Here is a 26,822-nt window from a genome sequence, read left to right on the forward strand (position 1 = left end):
TTGTGATTGGATTACCTCACTCAGGATGATATTTTCTAGTTCCATTGATTTACCTAAAAATTTCTCAAATTCATTATTTTTAATAGCTGAGTAATATTCCATTGTGTAAATGTACCACATTTTTTTGTATCCATTCCTCTGTTGAAGGGTATCTGGGTTCTTTCCAGCTTCTGGCTATAATAAATAAGGCTGCTATGAACATAGTGGAGCATATGTCTTTGTTATATGTTGGGGCATTTTCTGGGTATATGCCCAGGAGTGGTATAGCTGAGTCCTCAGGTAGTGCTATGTCCAATTTTCTGAGGAACCACCAGACTGACTTCCAGAGTGGTTGTACCAGCTTGCAACCCCACCAACAATGAAGGAGTGTTCCTCTTTCTTCACATCCTCACCAGCATCTACTATCACCTGAATTTTTGATCTTAGCCATTCTGCCTGGTGTGAGGTGGTATCTCAGTGTTGTTTTGATTTGCATTTCCCTGATGACTAAGGATATTGAGCATTTCTTAAGGTGCTTCTCCGCCATTCATGTTTCCTCAGTTGAGAATTCTTTGTTTAGCTCTGTACCCCATTTTTAATGGGGTTATTTTGTTGTTTGGCGTCTAGTTTCTTGAATTTTTTTGTATATATTCGATATTAGCCCTCTAACAGATGTAGGATTGGTAATGATCTTTTCTCAATCTGTTGGTTGCCGTTTTGTCTTGTTGACAGTGTCTTTTGCCTTACAGAAGCTTTGTAATTTGATGAGGTCCCATTTGTCGATTCTTGATCTTAGAGCATAAGCCACTGGTGTTCTGTTCAGGAACTTTTCCCCTGTGCCTAGGTATTCGAGGGTCTTTCCCAACTTCTCTTCTAATATTTTCAGTGTACCTGGCTTTATGTGAAGGTCCTTTATCCACTTGGAGTTGAGCTTTGTGCAAGGGGATAAGAATGGATTAATTTGCATTCTTCTACATGTTGACCTCCAGTTGAGCCAGCACCACTTGTTGAAAATGCTGACCTTTATCCACTGGATGGATTTAGCTCCCTTGTCAAAGATCAAGTGACCATAAGTGTGCGGGTTCATTTCTGGGTCTTCAATTCTCTTCCATTGATCATCCTGTCTGTCTCTGTACCAATTCCATACAGTTTTTAATCACTACTGCTCTGTAGTACAGTTTGAGGTCAGGGATGGTGATTCCCCCAGAAGTTCTTTTATTGTTAAGAATAGTTTTTGCTATCCTAGGTTTTTTGTTATTCCAAATGAATTTGTAAATTGCTCTTTCTATTTCTTTGAAGAATTGATTTGGAATTTTGATTGAGATTGCATTGAATCTGTAGATTGCTTTTGGCAGGATGGCCATTTTTACTAAGTTAATCCTGCCAATCCAGGAGCATGGGAGATCTTTCCATCTTCTGAGATCTTCTTTGATTTCTTTCTTCAGAGACTTGAAGTTCTTGTCATACAGATCTTTCACTTGCTTGGTTAGATTCACTCCAAGATATTTTATTTTATTTGTGGCTATTGTGAAGGGTGTCATTTCCCTAATTTCTTTCTCAGCCTGTTTATCCTTTGAATAGAGGAAAGCTACTGATTTGTTTGAGTTGATTTTATATCCAGCCATGTAGCTAAAGTTGTTTATCAGGTTTAGGAGTTCTCTGGTGGAAGTTTTAGGGTCACTTAAGTATACTATCATATCATCTACAAATAGTAAAATTTTGACTTCTTCCTTTCCTATTTGTATCCCTTTGACTTCCTTTTGTTGTCTAATTGCTCTAGCTAGGACTTCCAGTACTATATTAAATAGGTAAGGTGAGAGTGGGCAGCCTTGTCTAGTCCCTGATCTTAGTGGGGTTGCTTAAGTTTCTCTCCATTTAGTTTGATGTTGGCTACTGGCTTGCTGTATATTGCTTTTTACTATGTTTAAGTATGGCCCTTGAATTCCTGATCTTTCCAAGACTTTTAACATGAAGGGATGTTGAATTTTGTCAAATGCTTTCTCAGCATCTAGTGAGATGACCATGTGGTTTTTTTCTTTGAGTTTATTTATGTAGTGGATTACATTGATGGATTTCAGAATATTGAACCCTCTCTGCATTCCTGGGATAAAGCCTACTTGATCATGATGGATGATTGCTTTGATGTGTTGTTGGATTTGGTTTGCAGGAATTTTATTGAGTACTTTTGCATCGATATTCATAAGAAAGATTGGTCTGTAGTTCTCCTTTGTAGGGTCTTTGTGAGGTTTAGGTATGAGTGTAATTGTAGCTTCATAGAACGAATTGGGTATTGTTCCTTCTGTTTCTATTCTGTGGAATAGTTTGAAGAGAATTGTTATTAGGTCTTCCTGGAAGGTCTGATAGACAAGTTGACATTCCACATATATTGGAGAATAGCTTATTTAAGCTGTCTCTGACATTCAGGAGTATATATGTAATCTACTAACAGTGCAAACAGCTATATGATATGTTTCTAAAAGTAAAAGCTGCCTGGAATAAGCTAGCATAAGTAGTAGAGAATCTATCTGCATTATAAACACCAACAAAGAGTCTCATATCCTCTAGCATATTCAGGAAGAGGAGGAGCAATCACATAGCACATTTGAGGATGATTCAATAACAGTTGCTTAACACATGAAGGAAGAATGAAAAGAAGAAAGGGATGAACTGTTTAGTGAGACAGAAGAAAATACAATTGTAATATGTTGACTAAGCATAGTAGAACACCTTTTTTTTCTAGCAAATGTTTTATTTTGTTTACTTTTATTTATTTTTATTTTTTATTTTTATTAATCATTCCATTTGTTTAAATTTAAAATGATATCTCACTTCCCAGTAACCCCTCCACCAACACCTAATCCCATGATATATCACATTCCAGTTACACCTCTACCACCACCCCATCCCACATCTGCCCTTCCTGATCCCCTTTGCCTGTATGAGGGTGCTTCCCACCCACTCACACTCTCTCACCACACCACTCTAGCATCTCCCTACTCTGCGGTATCAAACCTCCTTGGAACTAAGGGCCACTCCTCCCATTACTGTACAGGTAAGGCCATCTGCTGCTACATATATATCTGGAGCCATGGATCATGCCATATGCACTTATTGGTAGGTGGTCTAGACTCTGGGAGCACTAGGTGGTCAGGCCAACCTATGTTGTTCTTCCAATGGGGTTGCAATCTCCCTCAGCTCCTCCAGTCCTTCTACCAGCCCTCCAACAGGTTCTCTGAGCTCAGTCTGATGGATAGATCCAAGCATCAGTATCTGCATTGCTCATTTGCTAGCTAGACCTCCCAAGGAACTACAATACTAGGTGCCGGTCAGCAAGCAGTTCTTGATCACAGCAACAATGTTGTTTGGTGTCTACAGACATGATGGATTGCTAGGTGGAGCAGTTCCTAGTTGGTCCATCCTTCTGTGTCTGTTTCAATTTTTGTCCCTGTTCTTCCTTTGGACAGAAACATGTCTGGGTTAAAAACTTTGAAATTGGTGGATGGCCACATCCCTCAAGTAGGGGCCATGCCTATCTACTGGAATTGGTCACAACAGGTTCTCTCTCCTCCTTCTCTGTGCATTTCAGCTAAAGTCATCCTTGTTTCATCCTGTGAGCCTCACGTTTGCATTGTATCTGGGACCATCTAGCGGTTATCACCAATTCCTCACTTTCCTGCTACATAATTTTGTTCGATTTCCTGACCCTCAGTACCTCTCCCACAGCTTCTCTAGTTCCTGATACTGTCCACTTATTTCCTCCCTCTCCTATCTCCTTCCCAGATCTCCCTTTCCTTCCATCTCCCATGGTGAATCTGTTCCCTCCTCAAGACAGGACTGAAGCATCAACACCCTGGTCTTCCTTCTTCCTAAGCTCCATATGATCTGTGAGTTGAATTATGGGCATTTGTGAGCTTTTGGGTTAATATAAACTTACCAGTAAGTACATATCATGTGTAAGCTTTTGTGTTTGGGTTACCTCACTCAGCTGGGTCATCAGGTAATACTATGTCCAATTTTCTGAGGAACCACCAGACTGATTTCCAGGGTGGTTGTACCAGCTTACAATCTCACCAACAATGGAGGAGTGTTTTTCTTTCTCCACATCCTGGCCAGCATCTGCTATCACCTAAATTTTAGATCTTAGCCATTCTGACTGATTTGAGGTAGAATCTCAGTGTTGTTTTGATTTGCATTTTCCTGATGACTAAAGATGTTGAACATTTCTTTAGGTGCTTTTCAATTATTCAAGTTTCCTCAATTGATAATTTTTTGTTTAGCTCTGTACTACATTTTTAATAAGGTTATTTGATAAGGTTATTGTCTAGAGTTTAACTTCTTGGATTCTTTGTATATATTGGATATTGGCCCTCAGATTTAGGATTGGAAAAGATCTCTTTCAAATCTGTTGGTTGCCATTTTCTCCTATCGATAGTGTCTTTTGCCTTACAGAAACCTTGCAATTTTATGAGGTTCCATTTGTCAATTATTGATCTTAGAGCATATGCCATTTGTGTTCTGTTCAGAAAGTTTTGCCCTGTGCCCAAGTATTCAAGCCTCTTCCCCAATTTCTCTTCTATTACATTCAGAGTATCTGATTTTATATGGAGGTTCTTGATCCACTTGGACTTGAGCTTTGTATAAGGAAATAAGTATGGATTGATTTGCATTCTTCTATATGCTGACCTCCAGTTGAACCAGCATCATTTGTTGAATATGCTGTCTTTTTTCCACTGGATGGTTTTAGCTTCTTTGTAAAAATCAAGTAACCATAGGTGTGTGGGTTCATTTATTGGTCTTCAATTCTACTTCATTGATCTACTTTCCTGTGTCTGTACCAATATCATGCAGTTTTTATCACTATTGCTCCATAGTATAGCTTAAAGTCTATTAATTGTATAATGAATTATTCCTTGTAACTATTGGTGCAAACTGAGGAGGCACTTATGTATTATGGACAAATTTTGATGCATTTTTGTCACCTTTTCATAAATGGTATAACACCCTCAGTGTGTTGGACATTCTTTTTATTGTGCTATTTTGCTGTCTCATGTGTCAGTGGAGTTCTGTGATCAGTTTAGATTCATGTGTCCTAGATGTCTTCTAAAAAACCTATATTTCCACTATTTATGTGTGATCCATATTCTTGTATAATTGTTATCTTGATACTTTGTTTATAAGGTTTATTATTTTGATTAAACATAGAAACTGATGGGAAGTAGTACATGAGAAAAATAAATTTAAGAAAAATTAAAAAATAAGGTAAACAGTGAAGCAAGATAAAGTATACACAACACACATCGATAACGAAGGCAATTTTAAAGATTTTAAAGGAGAGAGTGATAGTCTACTAGGCCTCAGCCACTGCTCACAGAACTACAGAAAACTAAAAAATGTTGAATGAGAGAAATAGCCATCCCAAGGGAAGACTGGTTACCCAATACCAAAGAGTCAACCTTAAAAACACACACCAAGTGACACTATACAGACTGTGCAGGTTGTATTTACATAATTAGGAATATATGTTGTGTGTGTGTGTATGTGTGTGTGTGTGTGTGTATGTGTGTGTGGTGTGTCCAACAAGAATTAAGAAAAAAGATGGCATGACCTTGAATAATGGCAAACAGGAATATATGTAAATATTTAGAGGGAGAAAAAGAAAAGTGTGAAATGATGTAGTTATAATATCAAAAAAGTAAAAAAAAATAATTAAAATGCTTTATCCAAGATGTTTTGATTATATTTTCCTCTCCTCTACTATTCCCAGATCCTCCTAGTTTCTTACTCATCTATCTCTCCCCCTCCCTCTCTCTTTCCTATCTCTCTGTCTCTCCAATCCTATTCATTGCAAAGAAAGCAAAAGTCAAGTAATAAACCCAATATGAAAAAAAACATACTAAACCAACTCAAAAACTACATACAAACAATGAAATGCATTTGGTACTGACCAACTATTCTGAGTCGTAGTGCTCAGTAGTCACATACCATTGGAGAAACTGATTTCCCCTTCCCAACAATTATCAGTAGTAAATAGTTTATCTGTTAGGGGTAATATTGTCTGGTTTCATCCAGTGCTGGTTTTGTTACATACTGCCACAATCTTTGAATTCATATGTGTATTAGTCCTATTGTGTTTGCATTAATAACATAATTGCAGTAAAAAAAACCTTACAAAATAGCGTTTATTTTAGTCACTGGATAGGCTGTCAATAATTTAAGTCAAGTTGACCATGAATATTCCCCTCCAAAAAATGTGTTCAATATTCTATTGCATGCTTTTGTAGAGTTACAAATTAACCTAAAAGCACCACCACAGACAATGATAGTAAATACTTATATAGTGCTTTCTACTGAGCAGGTATTTTTACAACCGTGTCTTCTTTAGTCACCAAATGACTTATTTTATTTCACAGATAAGACCAATTAAAAACTGAAATTATTTCACCAAAGCCAGCCTAAGTAGTAAATTCCTGAGATGGCTCTGAGCTCAGCCTGTCTGCACCTGGAACATGTATACCAAAACACCTGAAAATGTCAATGTGGCTTAGTTATTGAACCTACTTTTAACTTACACAATACTATGTTTGTGAAAAATATGATGAATTCTGTCAATTTGAATTAAATTTTTATACTCTAAGATTCACTTTTTATACTTTGGATTTTATATGGTCTTATTAACCCTTTTATATTTTTGGAGTTAATATATTGAAACATCACATGTGCAAATACTCATAAACACATATATATGTACATATATGTAACAACAATTGACTCATATCCTATGCTTATTGAGTTTTAGCATTTATATTATCTTCTTTTCTAATTTTGAAAAATCCTAAAAATTTCCATGTTTTAGCTATATTTTTTTTTAGTTAATAGCTTTGAAGTAAGGTAGCAAAAGAAAAATAAGTTGTAAATAAACAAGCAGGTGAAATTTAATCAGAATTGGGTGTATTTAGCTAATTACTTAGTCAATATTTATTGTCAAATAAAGATGCTATTTGAGAAATGATCTTTAAGATATTTTAATGATTTTTGAGAACAAATAGAGATAATATGTATGTAATATTTCTCTGATACCCAGTTAATAGAAACTATTTATAAATTCATTAAATGTTTACAGAGAAACACAGAATCCTTTTTGTTTTAAACAGAACTTAATATTTACAATGTGTATACTGGTCTTTGGTATTACATGAACAAATTTCAAATTATTGCACTAAAACCAAAACTGGCAATATTTTTTACAAAATAAAATACAGAAAATAACCTCAAATTTGCACCAACTTCCAAGAAAATTAAATGATCTATAAAAACTTTTCCTTCTGTCAAGTCCACAGATTAAGAAGTAAAGTTGACTCAAAATAATTGTCAGTTGTATCATGGTGAATATCATAGGGCATTCCAGAGCAGAGATATGTTAGAAATGATTTCTATTCATTCACATTATTTGTCTGTTCTAGTCACTTATAGTTTCTCTATATAATGAAGAAATGCTAAATATAGCAGAAAAACATCATACTTTTAGCTAAAACTGGAGAAGAGTCACACAATCTACTTGGCAGCAACAATTCTGTGTCTATGTCTTTGTAGCATCTACTTATGATGAAACTTATTGAGAAAAATGCAGGCACCATAATCATTTTCTGTAGTTACTACTTTTATACATATTTTTTGTCACAGGGAAGAAGTTTGCAAAAGTCTCTGTTTCAGATTGCAGCAGAATGTGGAGGGAGCTGAAGCAGGAGTGGGTACGAGTAGAGGAGCAAAAGGGCGCTCAGAGGAAATCTGCAAACTGCTTGGCTTTCTAAATATCTTTGAAAAAAATCATTTAAAAGCAAATTTAAAATTTCTTTATTACAAGTTAAATATCTTTAAAATTCACATGATTATTACCTTCTCTGTAACTGTGAATATTGAAAGCATTACTCTCATAAAGACTAAAGGAGGGCAGTTTAAATGCAAAAGGCAAGTTTCCAATACTGTATTTCTCTTTCTCACAGAGCTGCATGTAATTTTCTTTTGTAGTTCCTTGCATGAGGATATAATATGTGCACAGGCTCAGGAAGTGTGATTGCTATAATGGTTGTGACTCTAGAAAAGAGCAGCGAAATTCCTAACCATTCTTTCAGTATGGAAGGAATGAGGTTATGAACAAGAAGATTCTTTATTACAATGATTAATAGTACGCATTTTGTAAAATAGTAACAAGAAAGTAGTCATCAGAAGAGGGGACAGAGAGGGGTGAGAGAGGAAGTTTATGTTTGCATAAAATACAAATAACACAAGAGTTTGTATTTTACACTATGTTATATATAACTTTTCTTTGGGGTAATCATGGTACAAAAGAATAAATCTTAGTAGAATGTTAGTTGTGTGTGTGTGTTGTGAAAATATTGTCAATATAACTGAAGTATTATCTTATTTCACTGAAGGCATACTTGACATTCAGGATAAAGATGATATTGACTGTTCCTGATGAGTTGCTGTAGTGCTGACAACCAAGGTCTTATTTTTGTGCTGTTCACCAACCATTTTGTTCTTGAGCATCATTTTTTTTTTTCTTGAAATTACTCAATATGGTGCAGTAGTGGAAAGCAGAAATGGTTTGATTTAGATGGCTAAGTTCTATATTCTTGAAGTGAAAGCATCTTGCTTCTCTTCTCAGCAAAAAAATGACCAGTCACCCGTTTTCTGTAGTCATTCATATTTTGGGGAAAATATTTAAACAAAACCAAAACCAACCAACCAGCTAAACAATCAATCAAACAAACAAAAGCATCAAGAAGATCTCCTTTACAAAAGGCTGGCCTCAAACTGGCTGTGGAATTGAAAGCTGTGTGGGACTTCTGAGCTTCCTGCTTTCACACTGTAAAGGATCGGTTCATATATGTGCAACACCATATTGCAGCGTTACATTTATTTTTGTTTTGTTTTTAACATGACGTTTAGTGACTGTGTAATCAATAACAGACACTACGTAGATGCCAACACAAGAATAATCAAGAATAATCACATTGCTTTCTAATCTACTCTCATCATGAAACAGATTTTGATGGTATATTGTAATAATTTCTATGGTTGTTATTTTGGGTTTATTTGTTTGTGTATTTTTGAAGCTGTGTCTGACTATACAGGCATGACTTACTTAAAATTTGCTATACAGACAAGACTGGCCTTGAACTCAGAAAGACCTTCTTATCTTTTCTTCCTGAATATTGGGATTAAAGGTATGAGTCATCAAACCTGGCCTCTGACTGTTTTCCAGAAAGAAATCTTTACCAAGACATGAAGAAGATAAAACTATTTAGTCCAGAGTAAGCAGGCAAAAATTTAGTATGTGTAATTTGTATCTCACAATGCTATGGAGATATATCTTTTGCTTTCTTTCATTAGATACTTGGGCAAAGCTCAATGAATCATGATCTCTACATGGGGGTAGAAGAGGAAGACAGAAAATGGAAATGAGTTTTCTCAGTGCAGATGAGCAAGAATATAAATTTTCACAGGCTTATCATTTGATTAACATTGGAGTTTACAATAACATGTTTCGATAAAAATAATGGAGTTATCATTTTGTGTACAATGCTCTGAGCAGCAAGCTCCTGTTTTTAATGTTAATTTTCTTAATAAATGTACAAATGCTGTATGTTTACTCATAAGAGAGAGACATCTTTGTAGAATTTGCCTCAATAGGAGATAGAAGGATTAAGATGAGGACAAGCCACAAGCATTTAAAGATGGAAGTCTTATCATATATTCTTGTCTCAGCTGACTCTCCTACCTAGTCTTACATAGTAGTGGGGAGAATACAGCTGTAGTACGTAGCACATGTGACCATGTACCATCGACTTTTTTGGAACATGTAAGGCTCTCTTTATACTTACTAGAAAAACAGTTTTATGCTACATTACTTTGTAATACACTTTATTGCACCTACTATGTATCATGCTTTGTTACGGATTTTTATAAGTGTTAATATTTTGGTGACTCTAGTTTTGCAATATTTTCACTTGCTCTAAATATTCATACTTTAAGTAAACAGAAGTTTTTTCTTCTTTCTTTTTTTATTTTTAATATAAAAGATCCTTTCTTTTGTGGAATGTACATTATAGACACCCATAATCATGGTTTTTAAAATTTCTCTACCTCTTTATTCTTTTAAATATTTTTATTATTTAAAACAAATTTTCTATGTAAATGTATTTTGATCATATTTTCTTATCCTCCAAATTCACCCAGATTCTTCTCCTTCCTACCCACTGAACTTTAAGTTCTTTCTCAAAAAAAAAAAAAAAAACCCAAACCAAACAATACCAAAAACGCAATACAACAACAAAATGTCCAAATCCTAGAAAACAAAATACATTACCTTAAAAGAAAAAAGTAAACAAAATAAACAAAAACCAAACCAACCCCTCCCCCCAAAACATTAAACTGAACACATACACACACACTCACACACACACATCCCAAAATAAAACAATAACAACAAAATACCAAGAGAGAGAGAGAGAGAGAGAGAGAGAGAGAGAGAGAGAGAGAGAGAGAGAGAAAACTGAACCAACCAAACAATAAAACAAACCTGTGGACTCTATTACATCTTAGTCAACTACTCCTGAACACGAGATCTGCTCTGGAGTGATTGATACACTCTGTTTTGCTCTGTTGGCAAAAAGTTTTTCCCTCTTCCAGCAAGTAAAATTGGCAGTTTCATTGTTACCCTAGTGTTAGGAGTGTTTTTATGTGTTTAACATTTGAACTCCTATTTTACATGTTTAGAACAGAATTTCCTCCTAGGGTCTGAAGAATTTATCATCTTGTGAATTTTGGAGGGAAGCTGATCATGGCATTTAAGGAATGTCAGTTGCTTCTTTTCAGCAGGATCACAGTCAGGGATCCTCAGATTGGTTGATAAAATGAACCATCCCAAAGTTCAAATAAAAGAAGCTAGAAATTACATCTGATATATTTGAGGCCCGTTCTTTTCTGAGGGAAGGTGGATGAGGAGTGAGTTTTGGGGAAAGGAAAGGTAAGGGAGAGACTGGGAGAAGGGGAGGGAGAGGAAACCGTAGTCAGGATGTAATACATGAAATAAAAATAAATAAGAAGAAAATAAAATAAAATGAAAATACTCTTTTTTTAAAAAATTTTTAACACATCACTGTTTGTCCAAAGCAGTACAGTGGAAAAAGATAATTTGCTGTGTAATCAAGAATAGAATAAAAACAAGTATTCTGAGAAATTCTACACGAAAGGGATAAGTTTGAATTTTGATGTGCTTTCCAACACATTGAGCACTACGTTCAGTTTTACGTTATAACTTTCAGTATTCCTTAGAGCCAATGTTTCATGACACATTCCAGTAAACAAACTGTTGAGCTGCTGATTATCCACCAATAATCTGTGTTGTGCAGCCTTAATCTAAGAATTTTTAAACAAATAACCTTGATTTTTCCTTTTACTTTAAAGAACTTGAAAAATAATTTAGATTATTATACTTGAAAACTAGTGAGTGTGATATTTTCACAAAGAAGTTCTAGATACAGACTATTTGGGATACTAGTTCTTCCCTTAGTAGGTAGACAATATTAGACCTGCTGTATAGTTTCCCTGTGTTACAAATCCCCATCCTGAGACTGTTTGCAATAATGAAATGAGTAAACTTATAAAAGGTAACTAGTAATTTTACACAGAATCAAATGTGCTGTTTTGACACAAGTATACAATATGCTGTAATCAAATTAGATAATTAACCTTAGCACAAAAATATTTTCTCAGGATCTGAAAAGTTGCTTTAACAATTAAAAACATTTGTTGCTCTTAGAGAGAAGCCGAGTTTGTTCCAACACCCACATTACATGGTTTATAATCACTTGTAAGTCTAACTCTAAGGAATCTCATACCCTTTCTGGAGTGGCACTTATCTGCATACTTATGAACTTAGGCATATCACACTTACACACAAGTAAAGACTAAAATATAACATTAAAAGTAGTTTTCAATATATTACTTACAATCTTGTATATAATTTATATATTCCCTTTCTAAATTATAATATCTAGAACAGCATTTCTAAGTAAGAATAAAAATTTCCCTTATAGGCACACACATGTGTCATCTGCATGGACACACACACACACAAACACATTTTTTTGGTAACAGAATAAAACTACAGTTAGCTACATGATATAAAACCTTGAGGTGAATGTTTTGTTTCTACTTTTTATAATTTGAGTTCATTAAATATCATGAATCATTTTTGAGAAAATGACTGACATTTTAATAATATCTTTTAAATAAATAAGTTTTAAAATGATAAGGCCTCTTTTATTCATATATTATAAATATGAATATACATACACACACACACACACACACACATATATATATATATATATATATATATATATATATATATACACACTCACATACAAACACGCATAGTTAAAATTGATAGTGCAAACCAAACCATAGGTATGTTTTAGCTAAGTGAGTAGCTAGCAACTAGGAATCATATATATAAATAAAATGACCATATCTTTATTTTCCTTTTCACTTTTTCTTTTCTTCTTCATTCCTTTTTTTCTCTTTAGTTTCCTGTATGAATATTTAAGCAATACATTGTGTTTCCTATGTGTGTCTACTATGCTTAGTCTAACCGCAGTGGGAGAGTATGCACCTAGCCTCTGAAGTGCCATGTTTGGGTGGTATCAGGGGCGGGGGCACAGGCTCAGAGGAGAAGGGGATGGGGGTTGCCTGTGAGTGGATCAGTAAGGGAGATGTAAAGTAAGCAAAAATAAATAAAATTAAAAAATATGGTTATTCTTCTTTATTAATACTACCTAAACAAGTAGATTCTTAGAAGGGAGATTTAAAAGCCCTTTAAGAGAAAATAACAACGTTAGCAAAAACCTTCCAGAAGAGAAATCATTTTGTACTTTAAGATACGATCAGGGTTTTGGAGAGGACCTAAGGTAGTATTTTGTAATTTAGAGTAACTGCCAGCTGAGAGCTAAGAAATATTCAGAGCTTTCTCTTTTAGGGCCACAAGGTATTGTATTCACTCCACAACCTGAGTAAATGTGAGTTATAACTTGACTAGAAAATTCTTAGAGAAGTTAGCCCCAGCCACTGCCTTTACGTAAGTCTAATAATTCTACTAACAGATAGAAGAAAAAATACTTAACATTGCTAAATTGTGGTTATTTCTTTTTATTTTGAAAATAGTAAGTAAAAAAGTCTAATATATTAATTTTATAACTGGTTGCTTGGTGACTTGAAAATTTTAAAGCAGTATACTTAAAAAAAACACTGAAAACATAATTAAATATATAAAAGAAGACATTTACCAAATAACACTCTGACTTAAAGCCAGAAGAATTTTAGGAATGTCAATGTTGCTATGACCTAATATTTCTGTTTATAGAATTTTAGTGTCCATGAATACTCTGATTAGAGACAGGGTTTTGTCCATTTTCTGAAGTGGCTTGAATAGTAAGCTGTGGCATTTATAGGTTCAATGGAGAAGAAGCAATGAGATTTTACATAGGGAAATGTTTGCAGGGATTTTTTTCCATGTTTTAAAAGTTTTCCCTATTTGCTATTTGGCCTTATATTTAGTGACTTAGAGAATTATGATTTGTTTGCTATAAAGTAAGATGTTTGATTTCATTGTGACTCTTTTGATAGATGTGGGACATGTAAGAGGTGTTTAGTTTAAGAGAGCTCATGAACAGATTCGTGGTGGTCTATGTGACACTTCATGGATGTTTGTGATATCTTGTTCTCTAAATACAAGATCAGTTACTTGGATCAGTTACCAGAATGTGGATCAAAAGGCAAGGTCACATTCTATGTTTCAGTTTATAATGTTTCAGCTTTCTCTTGTGACTATCTGCTGTTATAAGGTAGCACAAGGCCTTGTCCAATATGACTATCCTGTCTTGCTTTTAGACATTCAGAACTATGGAATAGGTAAAATTTTTTACTTCATAATTACTTTCAGACACTTTCTACAGAAACAGAGATGATTCTAAAATATATTGTATGATGATAAGAATATAACATGCCTTCTGGAAACAGCTTGTGTGTAATCAAAACAATACTACTCTATTGATCAACAGTGAGCTTCAGTAATATAAATCCACTTATATTGTACTGACAATACTTTAAATACATGTCTTAGTAATGTTATGCTCTTTCTGCTCATAAGCTAATGAAAGTATCTAATAGTCTGAAGAGCACATATATAGAGAACGCTTTTTGTCTAAAGGAATTAAACTACCTTCAAACAATTACTATTGTAGTTTTCGTAGATATTAAATAGAAATTTATGAGGGAGAAAAGTCTTTCCAGTTTTAATCACACACTTTGATCTGCAACTCCAACAAATCCATTGATGCAATGATTTTTAGATATGCTATTTTATATTAAAAACTCACTGAAGCTAAATCTCTTGGTGACATGTCAACTGTGTTACTGTAAGCTTTGAAAATAATGTACAGAAACATGAGTAAAACTCTTAATCAAATAATGGATTTTGTTCAGATATATTTTGAGGTGGGATTTTGGAAATCTAGCTTCAATTGTACTGGTATGCCAGGTGAACCTGAGAACAGAGGACAAAATTGTAATCAAGAGTAAATGATTGGAATCCAATTATTCTGTTAACTGAACTGAATCCATGACCACACTCTGATATCCCAGAAGTGTGACAGGCATATTCTATTATCAATTTTCAACTCACCACATATTTTAATTTGGTATTTAATTATGTGTGTCAGAAAAAAATTATCAGCTGAAATTACCTAGATTCTAAAAACATAGAATTACCTCCTTTTAAAACAGATATGAGTGTTTTAAAACTGGCTGATCAGTTTTGAAAATGGCAAAAAATAATATAGTGGATATCCTATTCACTTTGATATTGTTTCCATAGATGAATTTTGACCATAATAATGGAAAACATATTTATTGAGTTTCCAGTATGGAACTGTTTACATTCTTTTATTTAGTAGTTATAAAAACTGGTTACCTCATTACACTGGAAACAAAGAAATCAAATTCATGTCAAATTTCTGTAGATAAGTAATAAGTTACATTATTGCAGGCTTTTTCCTCAGAGCCTTTTTAATTACTTAAAGTGACTGAGACATAATTGAAATGTTAAAACTTACAGAAACATCTTAGTTATAAGACCTTGGGATTCTTAAAGGACACTTGTAGTTTCCCACAGAACACTGATCTGCATGGATGACAAATCAAAGAAAGGGCGTTCTTTGAGATAAAAAATGTTTCTTATTTCATTCTCGCACTGTAAAATCTGAAAATTTCAAAAGACCACACTGTTGTAGATCTGGAAGCATGTGTTTCTAGAGTAATTCAAAAGTATAAAAATAGTTCCTGTGTTCAAAGGTCACAATTTGGTCCACAAGAATTTGATAGGAGACGCCCAAGATAAAAACTTCTCTCTTATGTAGCAGATTAAATATGTTGTTTCTCAGACCAGCAGACTGACAAGATTGTATAGCAGGTAAAGATACTTGTTGCACAACCTGAGTTTGTTATCTAGCACTCAAAGTAGAAGAAAACTAATCCCTAAAAGTTTTTCTCTGACCTCTGCAGAGGAAATGGTATTTGACACACACACACACACACACACACACACACACACACACACACACACGATCATAAAATTTAAACATAATTTTTATCTGAAAAAAGTCACGTAGTATTCTTTCATGTGTGATAAGTTTTGTAGTTATGGATGATTACTAGACAGAATAGGGTGTTTCATTATGACATTTTTGTACACGTTTATTATGTATTTTTATCCTATTTACCAACATCACACTTGCTTTTGTTATTTTGCTTCTCCTAATGATCCATTTCCTCTTTGACTAAGTAAACTTTTCTATTTTCAGGTCTCTTTTTAAAATTAATTTATTCTACTTTTGATATTATAATTTAATTACATCATTCCTCTCTTTTCTTTTTAAACGCCTCCCTTAAACACCTCCTCGTTTGCTTTCAAGTTCATGGCCTCTTTTTTTTTTTCATTAAATGCTGCTAAGATTTCCTTCTTCTCACAAAAGAAAACAGATGTCCCTTGTTTTTCTGAGTCTTCCTTATTTCACTTAACGTGATGATTGTAATAAAACTTTCAGAGAAGCACAAACTTGGGTGTATGCTTTGTGGCTTCCGGGTGATAAATTATCTATTTGTCACATATTTGATGCTAGTTTTCAAGGTTCCATTTTACACATAAGGCTGCTTTTCAGTTATGGAGGAAAAATCAACTCTCCTACAACAGAGATGGAAGGAACCAGCAAGTGTGGTGTGTTGCTGCCTCCCTCATATCACCTACTGCATTGCCTTCATAGTTCACATCATTTGAGTTTAATATACTGTGTTCTTTCTCTTTCTTTCTCTTTTTTCCTGTAGCTGGACAATTCTATTCATCCCAGAAAGAGGTGTTTCTTAGATTTTTTCCCTCTCTTGGTATTCCATTTATTCTTGTTTTTTTCATACCCAGAATTCTTCACCAATAAGAATGTATATAAAGTTAGTATGGTAGGGATTAAAATGTTTGTGTGATAGTATAACTTATAGACATATTCTTATGTATGTTTGATGATAGATTTTCAAATCTGCTGTTAAAATGTTTTCAGGATATAACCCTATATTGTTAACTAGTCATCAGTTACCAAAATGAATCACAATAATTTATTAAGGATTGATGCTTGGTGCTGGATACAATGTGCTACTGTTATTACTCTTAATGTAATACTAATACATGCTGCATTAATGAGACTTCTTGCTGTGTTGGATGCCTGATGTATACATCTTAAGGGAGGAAAGACTTATATTGATCTTGGTTTCAATGTTTCAGTCCATCATAAAAATTGTAACAGAACAGAGAAGTCTACAGAACATGAAGGCCAGAAAGCCAAAAAAGGAAATTGTCAATAGTCGGTTTGCTCCTTTTCTTTCTTTCAAATTCATCTTTACCCTGGACCATGAGTAGTGACTCATTCACCTTGTTTTTTTCCCCTCAGTTTGTCTCTCAGTAAATACGTTGGCAGAAAAACATAAGCGAGTGCATTTCCAGCATAGTATGCATTTCACATTATGACTAAGTTGACAGTCAAATTTACCCAACACAATTCATTTTCCTCATTCCAAAAGACTGCGTTTGTTTACTATGTAACCCATAAGGGCCCTTTCATTTATATTTTAAGGTATAATGATGGATATTCAATCCTTTCCTATAACTTTTCTTGTTTCTCTCCCAGAATCCCTCTCTTATATTCATCTTATTCTCCTTCATGTTTTGCATAACAAAACATTTGCTTTTATTCAGCAGAATTTGTACTACCTTTAGAATGATTCATAGAGCATTTAGTAGCTTTAGTCTGATTTCAGTGAATTAATGACAATCAGTTTTGTGTAAAGGTAAGTGGTGTTCCAGGAAATAGCTTCAAATGTTACAGACAAGTCATTACTGTCTCTAATACATTACGAGTCAAATGTTATTGTTTTTAAGAGTGATGAATACTGAACAAAGAATGTAAAGTTTTTATGTAAGAAATCTATTTGAAAGCCTACATTCTGCTAGAAGTAAAGAGATATGCTATTTTTCTAATATATTCTTAAAAACCAGCACAAGTGCTGGTGACAAAGCTACTTCTTATAACTGAGAAATTTACAGATTTTTACTTTATATAGTGTAAGTCATTGAATTTAATGTTGAATGTGAAGCAATATATTATGCTTCAAGTTTAATTCAGAACTGCACTAGTCATTTTCATTTCCTGTTTTTAATATTTTGATAATTCCCTTTTGTTTGAGAAGTTACTCTTCAGGGTGCAGAAAGATAAACCTGGATGCTAAACCAACTACAAAAACCTTGATTTACAATCTCACTTGCCTACAAGATGTGTTGGGGCAATGGTATCATAGAACCACTGTTAGATTTAACTTGAGAACAACACCATGAGACAAAGCCCATGATCCACATTGCTTGTATGGCCAGGAACTAGAGAATGCATAGCCCAGAGATTTAGGGTATAATCAAATACTGCACCTTTCCCAAAGAACCGAAATTTCAATAAAATGATTCCTATTGATATTCTTCTATACTCATAGACCAGTGTTTTGTCTAGTTATCTTTATCCAGAAGCAGATGAGAATGGGGACAAAGACACAAAAGCCAAATACTATGTGGAGAGAGAGTATAAATTGGAGGACTCCAACAAGTCCCTCCTCTTGGTGGTTAGAAACCCTACAGAAAACTGGGGAAAAAATGTAGGAGTCCGAGGGTATGGAGGATACCAGAAGAATATATAGGCTGCAGAAATAACTAAGAGCTCACATGGCTTCACAGAGATTATCTGTTCTTGGGACTCTTTTGCTGTTATTACCATGCCTTGTCAAGCCTCAATATGAGAGGGGTTGCCTTGTCCTATTGTATCTTTTAGTCCTGTTAGGCTGTTGTCTCTCTCAGGCCCATTCATTCTCGAAGAGGAAACAGAGGGAGAGTGTATCTGGGGGAGAGCGGAGGTATAGTGGACCTGGGAGGAATCACTAGGTATATGGAGCTACTAAAATATATCAGGGTCAATGGAAGAGGGGAACTGGATAAAGCTGGCATGGGGAAAGGAGAAGGGGTGAGAGCAGGGAGAGATCATATGTAGTGAGAAGAGGAGCGAGAGAAGAGAGATCCATGTGTGGAGATTTCTAGGAATTGTCAGAGACCTGTGTTTGGAGGAGGCCTCAGAGGATCTATTGGAGCAACTCTAGTCGAGAACCCTAGGAATGGTGTACAGATCCTGAAGAGGCTTCTCCCTATAGCCAGGCAAGATTGTCAGTGTAGAAACAAGGACAGCAATCCACCCCCTAAGCCTTCAGCCCAAAATGTGTCTTCCCTACAAGATATCCAGGAACAAAATAAAACAGATACTGAGGGAATGGCCAAACAATGACTGCCTGAAACTGATACCCATTATACAGGCAAAACCAGTCCCTACACTGTTAATGATACTTCATTATGCTTGCAGACAGGAACCTACCATAACTGTCCTCTGAGAGATTTCACCCAGCAGCTAATTGAAAGAGATACAGAGATTTACACCTAAACATTAGATGGAGCTCAGGGAGTCTTAAGGAAGAGTTAGAAAAGGGATTGAGGAACACAAGGAGAACAGAAACTCCGCAGGAGGACCAACAGTGTCAACTACCCTGGACTCTTGGAGACTCCCAGAGACTGAATCAGCAACCAAAGAGTGATCACCACCTGTATCAAGGAACACTACATGCATATATGTAATAGATCGCCAGCTTGGTCTTCATGAGGATCCCTCAATAACTGGAGCAGATACTATTCCTGAGCCTGTTGCCTGCCTGCCGGTGGATTCCATGCCCGTAAATGGACTACCTTTTCTGGCCTTAGTTGGAGAGGACAGGATGCAACTAATCCCTCAGAGACATGATGGGGAGGATTTGTTTAGTGAGGGTGTGATATCCTGAGAGAGAGAGAGAGAGAGAGAGAGAGAGAGAGAGAGAGAGAGAGAGAGAGAGAAAGAGAGAGGATGTAATGGAGGAAGGACTTGTTTGGAGGTGGTACTGGGAGGAGAGGAGGGCTTGATATTGGGTTTTAAAGTGAATAAATGAATAAATTTTAAAAATGTAGCTTCTGAGTAACTCCATTTTATTTTTCTTTTAGTTATGTTTTTGTTGCTTTATTCTTTCACTATTTCATAAAATACTACTGCCTTTATGCAATGTCTACCCAACTAAGCCTTTCTTTGGCCAACTAACCATCTCATTTTCATGTCCTTTAGAGTTGTTATCTGTTTTATTTTATAATGTTAAGTTAGTTTATTAGTGTGGTTAAATCATAAGTTGGTACATTGAAAACTAAAGTACAGAATTTATAATTGCTTATTATTTCTCAGGTTTTCTCAGTAGTACACTGAAAATTCCTATTACTTTTCAAGGGAACACTATAAAAATAAAGTGGTTGTTGTATATGCATAAGGACTTGATGGTTGTTGTATATGCATAAGGACTCGAGTTCAATCACCATTACATATATAAAAATGCTGGCTGCACTGGTGCATACCTGGAATTGCAGTACAGAGGATACATAAGCAAGAGGATCCCTTGGGACTTATTGACTCATCAGTATACCTGAGTCTCAGGTTTAGTGAGATACTCTGTCTCAACACTCAAGGTAGGGAATGATTAAAGAACATATGCAATAACCTCATTTTACACACACACACTTGTCCACATGCATCTCACAAAAATACACATAGGAGCAGTGGTACACAGTTAAAGATTTTAAAAAATGTTATAGGTGTCCGGACACAACTGAGAAGAATCTTGGGTAGGTCCTGGGACTGGATTAGTTAATTATAGGGTAGAGTTTTAGTTATTTTTCTATGCATGGCTATATTTAGCAGGATATTTTATGTCTCATCCTCTAGAAAATGTGAATTATAAAAATATGCCCTTTATTAGCTTTTGTGCTGATTCAACTAATGTGTTTACAAGACTAAGTATCTGAACTCCCAGATAAATAGAATTTATTTTACTTAATATTAATAATACAAGGTACACAGAGCATGTTCTTATGTTTACTGGACTTAGTTTAAACACATTGCTGAATGTGAGAATTCTTTATTTGTCTTGTATGTAACAGTTTTTTTTTTGTAGGTTAAGTTTCTGGGTAGGAAAACTCAGGGTAGGAAAACTCATTGTGGGTACGGAGGAGAAATTGTTGAAGGGTTTAATAAGTACTACCTTTCTTGTGTAATTAAAAAAAAAAAAGGGTGATTGGGAAACCACAGCAACAAAACAAACCAAAATCTTTATGTTTTGGACAGCCATATAGTATGTTGGGTGTCTGACAAGGACTTGAGTGTAGAGTACTGACAGTGCCGTATTACAAAATTATATTCATTCTTTCCCCTCAAAACAATAGTAATATTAGTAGCTGTATGTAGGTTATTTATATGGATATTATTTGCTACATAAAATAAAGTTATTTCAAAAATGACTCATGAATGTAGCTTTGTAGCTCCCCTGTAATGTTTAGGAGACATAGTTACACAGTAGAAAACTTCATTCTCTATACTGGATACTCCATCTTCTTTTATCCTTTTTCTGTAATTTCCACTCAGCTTTGGATATAAGTGTTGCACTCTAAAAGTATCAACTAGAGTTGGCCATATAACAGTCACATATTTTCTGCATTTTGAGCAATTATGTTTTTCTGTAATAGACTCCCTTTGCTTAAAATAAAGTTTATTTTTATGAGGGATAGCAACTACACTTACCTTTAGGTAAAAAGAGAAATACTTAAAATGCAGGTTAAAACTATATTGCTTTAGTAAAATGAAAATTGTAGGTTCTCCTCTAGGGTCTATGACTTAGTCCAGCCTCAGACTGTTGGTTGTGTTTACATTTACCAAACACCAATTTTATTTTACTGAGTTAGATAGCTGTTAGTAACTTCCAAGATAAAACTGCCACTATTGTTTGTTTGTGTATAACTTGCAATATTGGTCATTATTTTGATTCATAGAATTTACAACTAGATACAACTACTTATTGATTTTTATCTCTGGGCAGATTGTAGAGATTCTTAAAGTACTCACAATTAGTCTTCAGTAAGGAGGCTTCTATGTCCAATATTCCCAAGTCCTGGATGTAGTTTTGTTATCTTCAGCAATAGGGTCTTACCTTTAATTTCTGGAAGGTAACCAAGGGCAATAGCATTAGCTCATTTTGTTTGTGAGTCTTTTGAAATGTCAGGACCAACAACTCAAAGTATTCCTAGCAGTAAGAATTTTTATATGCAATCTATGGCTCTTAGAAACACATCCCATGCTGCATAACACTACACATCAGTTGACATAGCAGCACGGATTTGTGAAATCTTACAAGATCTATAGGCAACTAATGTAGAAGAGCTCATAAATTTTAGTTGGAGTAGGGGCCATGGGTAGGATTTGTATGTGAGAGAGTAGGGTGAAAATGATATAAATTTAATTTTTATGTATAAATTCTCCAAAATATTGAGAGGCTAAGTTTGTTTAAATAAAAATTACATATAATTTAGCTTCAGTTTTATAATATTTTATTATGAATATTCAGTATATTTGCAGTTAGAAATAAAATAAAAATAGTATAAATATTTTACATGGTTGAGCAATGTTTTTAGAACTGATATATAATGTTTAAATTATAATGTAAATAAAAAAAGTAGAAACTAATATGGCAACCAATAAACCTGTCTAGAAAAAAAAAATGTCATGCCAAAAACATGCCCAATGTCTTCCCTATTTGTTTAAGTTATTGAGAAATATCTCTCAAGAGAAGTGCTTCAGAATGAAGTACAACTTCAAAGGTATATACCCTGGGGAAATATGGTGAACATTGATCTGTCTTCATCTCTGATGGAACTAGATGCTGTAGTGCATGGAGAGGTGTATGTGGCAGCAAAGGAAGGGCAGACATACCTTCCTAAAATTTTACTTTGAGACCTGATTTTTATAGCCTAAACATTTTAAATACTGTGTAGATCCTATATTAACCTATACTTTTTATTAAATTACATACTTATTAGTGTGTTGAGATAGAAAGTAATACATCAGAAATTTATGAGTAAAGTTGAACTTTTGTTAAAAATTTACATACCATTATCATGTGTACAAAACAATATCCATTTAAAAAATGCCAGTCTGCTATCTTTTAGCAGTTATTTAAACATTCAGAGTTCTAACTGAATTTTGTTTTTTATAAAATACATGTTCTGGATCCCAAATAAAAGATGGTTTTGTTTGACATCATATATTTTGATTTATAGGGCACATGTTAACATTTTATAATCTGATATTTAAACACTTCCTATTTATTTCAAGTAATGGTACTGTTTTTGTTACTAGCTTCAAAACATTGATTTTTGGTGGAGGTTAAATACATTATTTTATACTGCTACACATTTTTGTGAAACACTTTTACTAAATATTTTAATTTTTTCACTTTTATTGAAAGTAGAATCTTTTCTCCTATAATTTCCTAATTGTAGTTCTTCTAGCAACAACGAAACAACAAAATCACATATAGGTTGGACAAGACAAACCAATAGAAGGAAACAATCTCAAAAGAATACATAAAAGTCAGAGAATCATTTGTTCACTCATCCAGAAGTCATAATCTAAATAAGGAAGACTTGTGTAGATCCATTCAGTCTCTCAGCTTGCTGCTTCAGGATCTGTGATTTCATATGAGCTTTGCTCAGTTGGTTTAATGTGTCTTGCTTTCCTGGTGTTCTCCATGCCCTCTGGCTCTTCCCTCTTTCCACCTCCCCTTTTTTGGAATTCCTTGAGCTCTGAGGGGAGGGATTTGATCCGTTTAGAGCTGTGTGTTCCAATTCTCTCCCTCCCTCTTTGAGTAATGATTGCCTGTGTGTCTTTGTTTTTATTTCACTATGCTACAGGAGGAAGCTTCTCTAATGATGGCTGAACAAGCCACTGAACTATGTATGAGTATAACAGGATATCAGGAGATTATGTTTTGTTTGTTCATTTGTTCATTTGTGTTTTTTTGTTTGTTTACTTTTTGTTTGTTTTTATTGTAGTATTTGGTTCATAATCACCAAAATAGTGTAAGGTATGGGTTCCATTTTGTGTAATAGACTTTAAGTCAAATTAGACACTGGTTGGTTGCTTCCATCTTTGTGCCACTATTGTTGTAGAATATTTGCTGGAAAGATAGCATTGTAGATTAAAGGGTTTGTGGCTGGGTTGGTGTTTGTATTTTTCTTTTTGTAGCCAATAGAGTACCTTTTCATAATAAAGACACTCGAATGTAAGGGTGAAATTTTTATGTAGTACCAAGTTGACTTCTTCATGTTCTATGATTTATGTTGGCATTGTCCTTAGTAATGGGGCCTGATGTCAGTTTGTGGAGATCAATACATTGTCTTTACAACACCCTGGGTTGTTTGAGGATTCTTGTGAGAACTCTTTGGCCAACAACTTAATTGGATGTAACCAAGTCCCTACTGTGGAGGCTTTACTTGGTCACAAGAAATGGTCAAATGGGACTTCTTGTTCCCCATTATTTGGTGAGTTTATTAAGATCACTTTCATATATTTTAGGCGGTTTGCACTATAGTGGGTTCCATACTGCTGCACAAATGCCATTTCTTCCCACATTCTCTTCCTCTTCATACTAATCTTCTAGTTCTCTTTCCCTTCATGCCCAATTCATGCATAATTCTTTTCTATTTCCCTCTCTTAGGAAGATCCATGTGTTTCCCCTAGTTCCTTCCTTTCAACCTAGTCATCTTCTTGGGGGAGTGTTTTTATTCTGGCCTAAAATTTGAGTTACAGTTAGTCATGGTGAAGAAGTCACAGAATCAGAAACTTGAAGTACCTGGTTACTGTTACATATATATTCTCTCTAAGCCACATACATATGCAGGAACTTTTATGTAAATGTATCTACGGCTGCTGGTTTCCACATGATTATTGCTCTTTGTACTGCATCTATAGTTGTAATTTTCTAAAATCAACTACATTTGCTGTAAAGAGAGTTTTATTTGATGAGGGATGTTAACTTTATTTATCTGTGGGTATAATGATAAGATTTAGAATATAATAAAATCTATGTTCTAGGAAAGTGGCAATAGAGTCTCTTCTAAGGCCCAATACCTCACTAGGTCCAGGAAATTGCTATATTTTCTTGTACCAGAAACAATTTCCCTCCTGTTGAGTGGGGCATGGGTCCAATTAGCCAGCTGGTGATTACCACTATTTATTGTAATTTTATAAGAAGCACAAAGTTTGCACAATGAGTTTCCATAAATTATTTTTTTTTAAAAAAAGGTTTTACAACTTAAAATGCTTCTGATTGGGGCTAAAGAGATGTCTTAATGGCTACTGAGTTCAAATTCCCAGCATCCATATAAAAAACCAAGTATGACTGATTACAAAGCTATAACACCACAACAGGTAATTTCTGGAAGCTCACTGTTCAGCCAGCCTAGACAGAAAGGTAAACATTGTATTCAGTAAGAAAACCTGTCTTAAAAAAAGCCATTGGAGAAAGATAGACAACATACTAAAGATGAATAATTACATAAATACATCAAATAAACCAGTATAAATTGATAAAGTATTAATTTTTTAAAACAAATATGTAACAATTTCTCTTTTCATAAAGGAAAGACCACATGACCTTACAAGATAAATTTATAAGAAGGCTGGTGGTTTAAAAAAACTGTTTTGAATACATGTTCATGTGTGTGTGTGTGTGTGTGTGTGTGTGTGTATGTGTGTGTGTTTAAGTGTGCATACATGTACATGTGTATTCACATATGTGTGCATGTTTGTGTACTCTTTTGTGTATGTGAATATCGGTTTGTGCATGTTTGTGTATTCATTTGTATGTATACTTGCCTGTGAGTGAGTTTGTATATGTGTGTGTGTCTGTTTATATATGCAGACACCTTCTGAAATATACCAAGTTAAGATTGCCTGACTCAGGCAATATTTCCTAGGTTCTTAGAAAGATGCACATATTTATGATTGTGCTTTGTTATGAAAGTTGTTGCACAGTTGGGAGGCTGCTCCAACCTATTTTGTTACAGTACAGAAAATGATTCTTAGCACAAATAATACATGGAAGATTTATTTGCCAAGTGTTTTATCCACATGGTGCCAAGATTCCAGGTATTTGATTGATTCCATTTGCATTGTTCAATTTTCTGATTTCAATTTGAATTCTATTTCACTGTATATGTACTCTGCTTTAGTACTTAAGTCCTAATGGAAGAGATTTATAAAATTATAAATAGGTGGATGATCAGGGAAAGCATTTATCTTTAACATTTTAAAATATAATATATATTTTAAAGAATTCTTTTATTTCTGAACTTCATAAGACAACTGGAGAGGAAAGGGTGCAAGTTGGCATGCTAATACACTGATATTGTAAAATCACTGAATGTTTAATGGGATTATGATATTTCTTGTATCTATAGATGGAAAGAATTAATCTTGGAAATACATACTTAGTCAAAAACAGTCAGTATTACTGCTATGGTAATTTATCATGAAGTACCTGTCTAAACACATCAGTGTTCTTAAGATTCTAAAGACTTATTCAAAAGGAAGGAAGGTTTTAAATGCCTTTTCCCTTTCTGTATAAACTAAATAGTTGTTATAATTCTAGTAGAAATTTTAGAATACTTAAAAATGAACCAAAGCTTCTTTTCCTGTTGAGAGTTTACATGGATAATTTAATTTCTTTTCTTAAAAGGCTAAGTGACCTTCTGGTCTGGGACCAAGCACTGAGTAGATCCAGGAGCTCTAACCCCAAGTATCTTAGGTAAGGAGACAGCAACACCTGCCCCAAACAGGGAGCAACTGAGACTCACTAGGACCCTGGAATTTACTTCTGGCTCAGAGCACTGTTTTTTTTTCCTGTCTGCAAATGAGCACTGAGCAGATCTTGGGCCCCAGCTCTAACCTGAGTGGTAACACCCACCCAACACAGTTCTGATACAACCAAGATAATAGGGAAGACAGGCTCCAGTCAGAGACAGGGCAGGTACCACTAAGAAGATCCAGGTGACAAAAGGCAAGCACAAGAACATAAGCATCACGAACCCAGGGTACTTGGCATTATTAGAACCTAGTCCTCCCACACAAGAAAGTCCTAAATTACCCATATTATTAGGACAGCAAAATTCAGATTTAAAATCACTTCTAATGATGATGATAGAGGACTTTAAAAGGATATAAATAACACTCTCAAAGAATTTGAGA

Source organism: Arvicanthis niloticus, chromosome 29, assembly GCF_011762505.2.
Source record: "Arvicanthis niloticus isolate mArvNil1 chromosome 29, mArvNil1.pat.X, whole genome shotgun sequence".
Lineage (NCBI taxonomy): Eukaryota > Metazoa > Chordata > Mammalia > Rodentia > Muridae > Arvicanthis > Arvicanthis niloticus.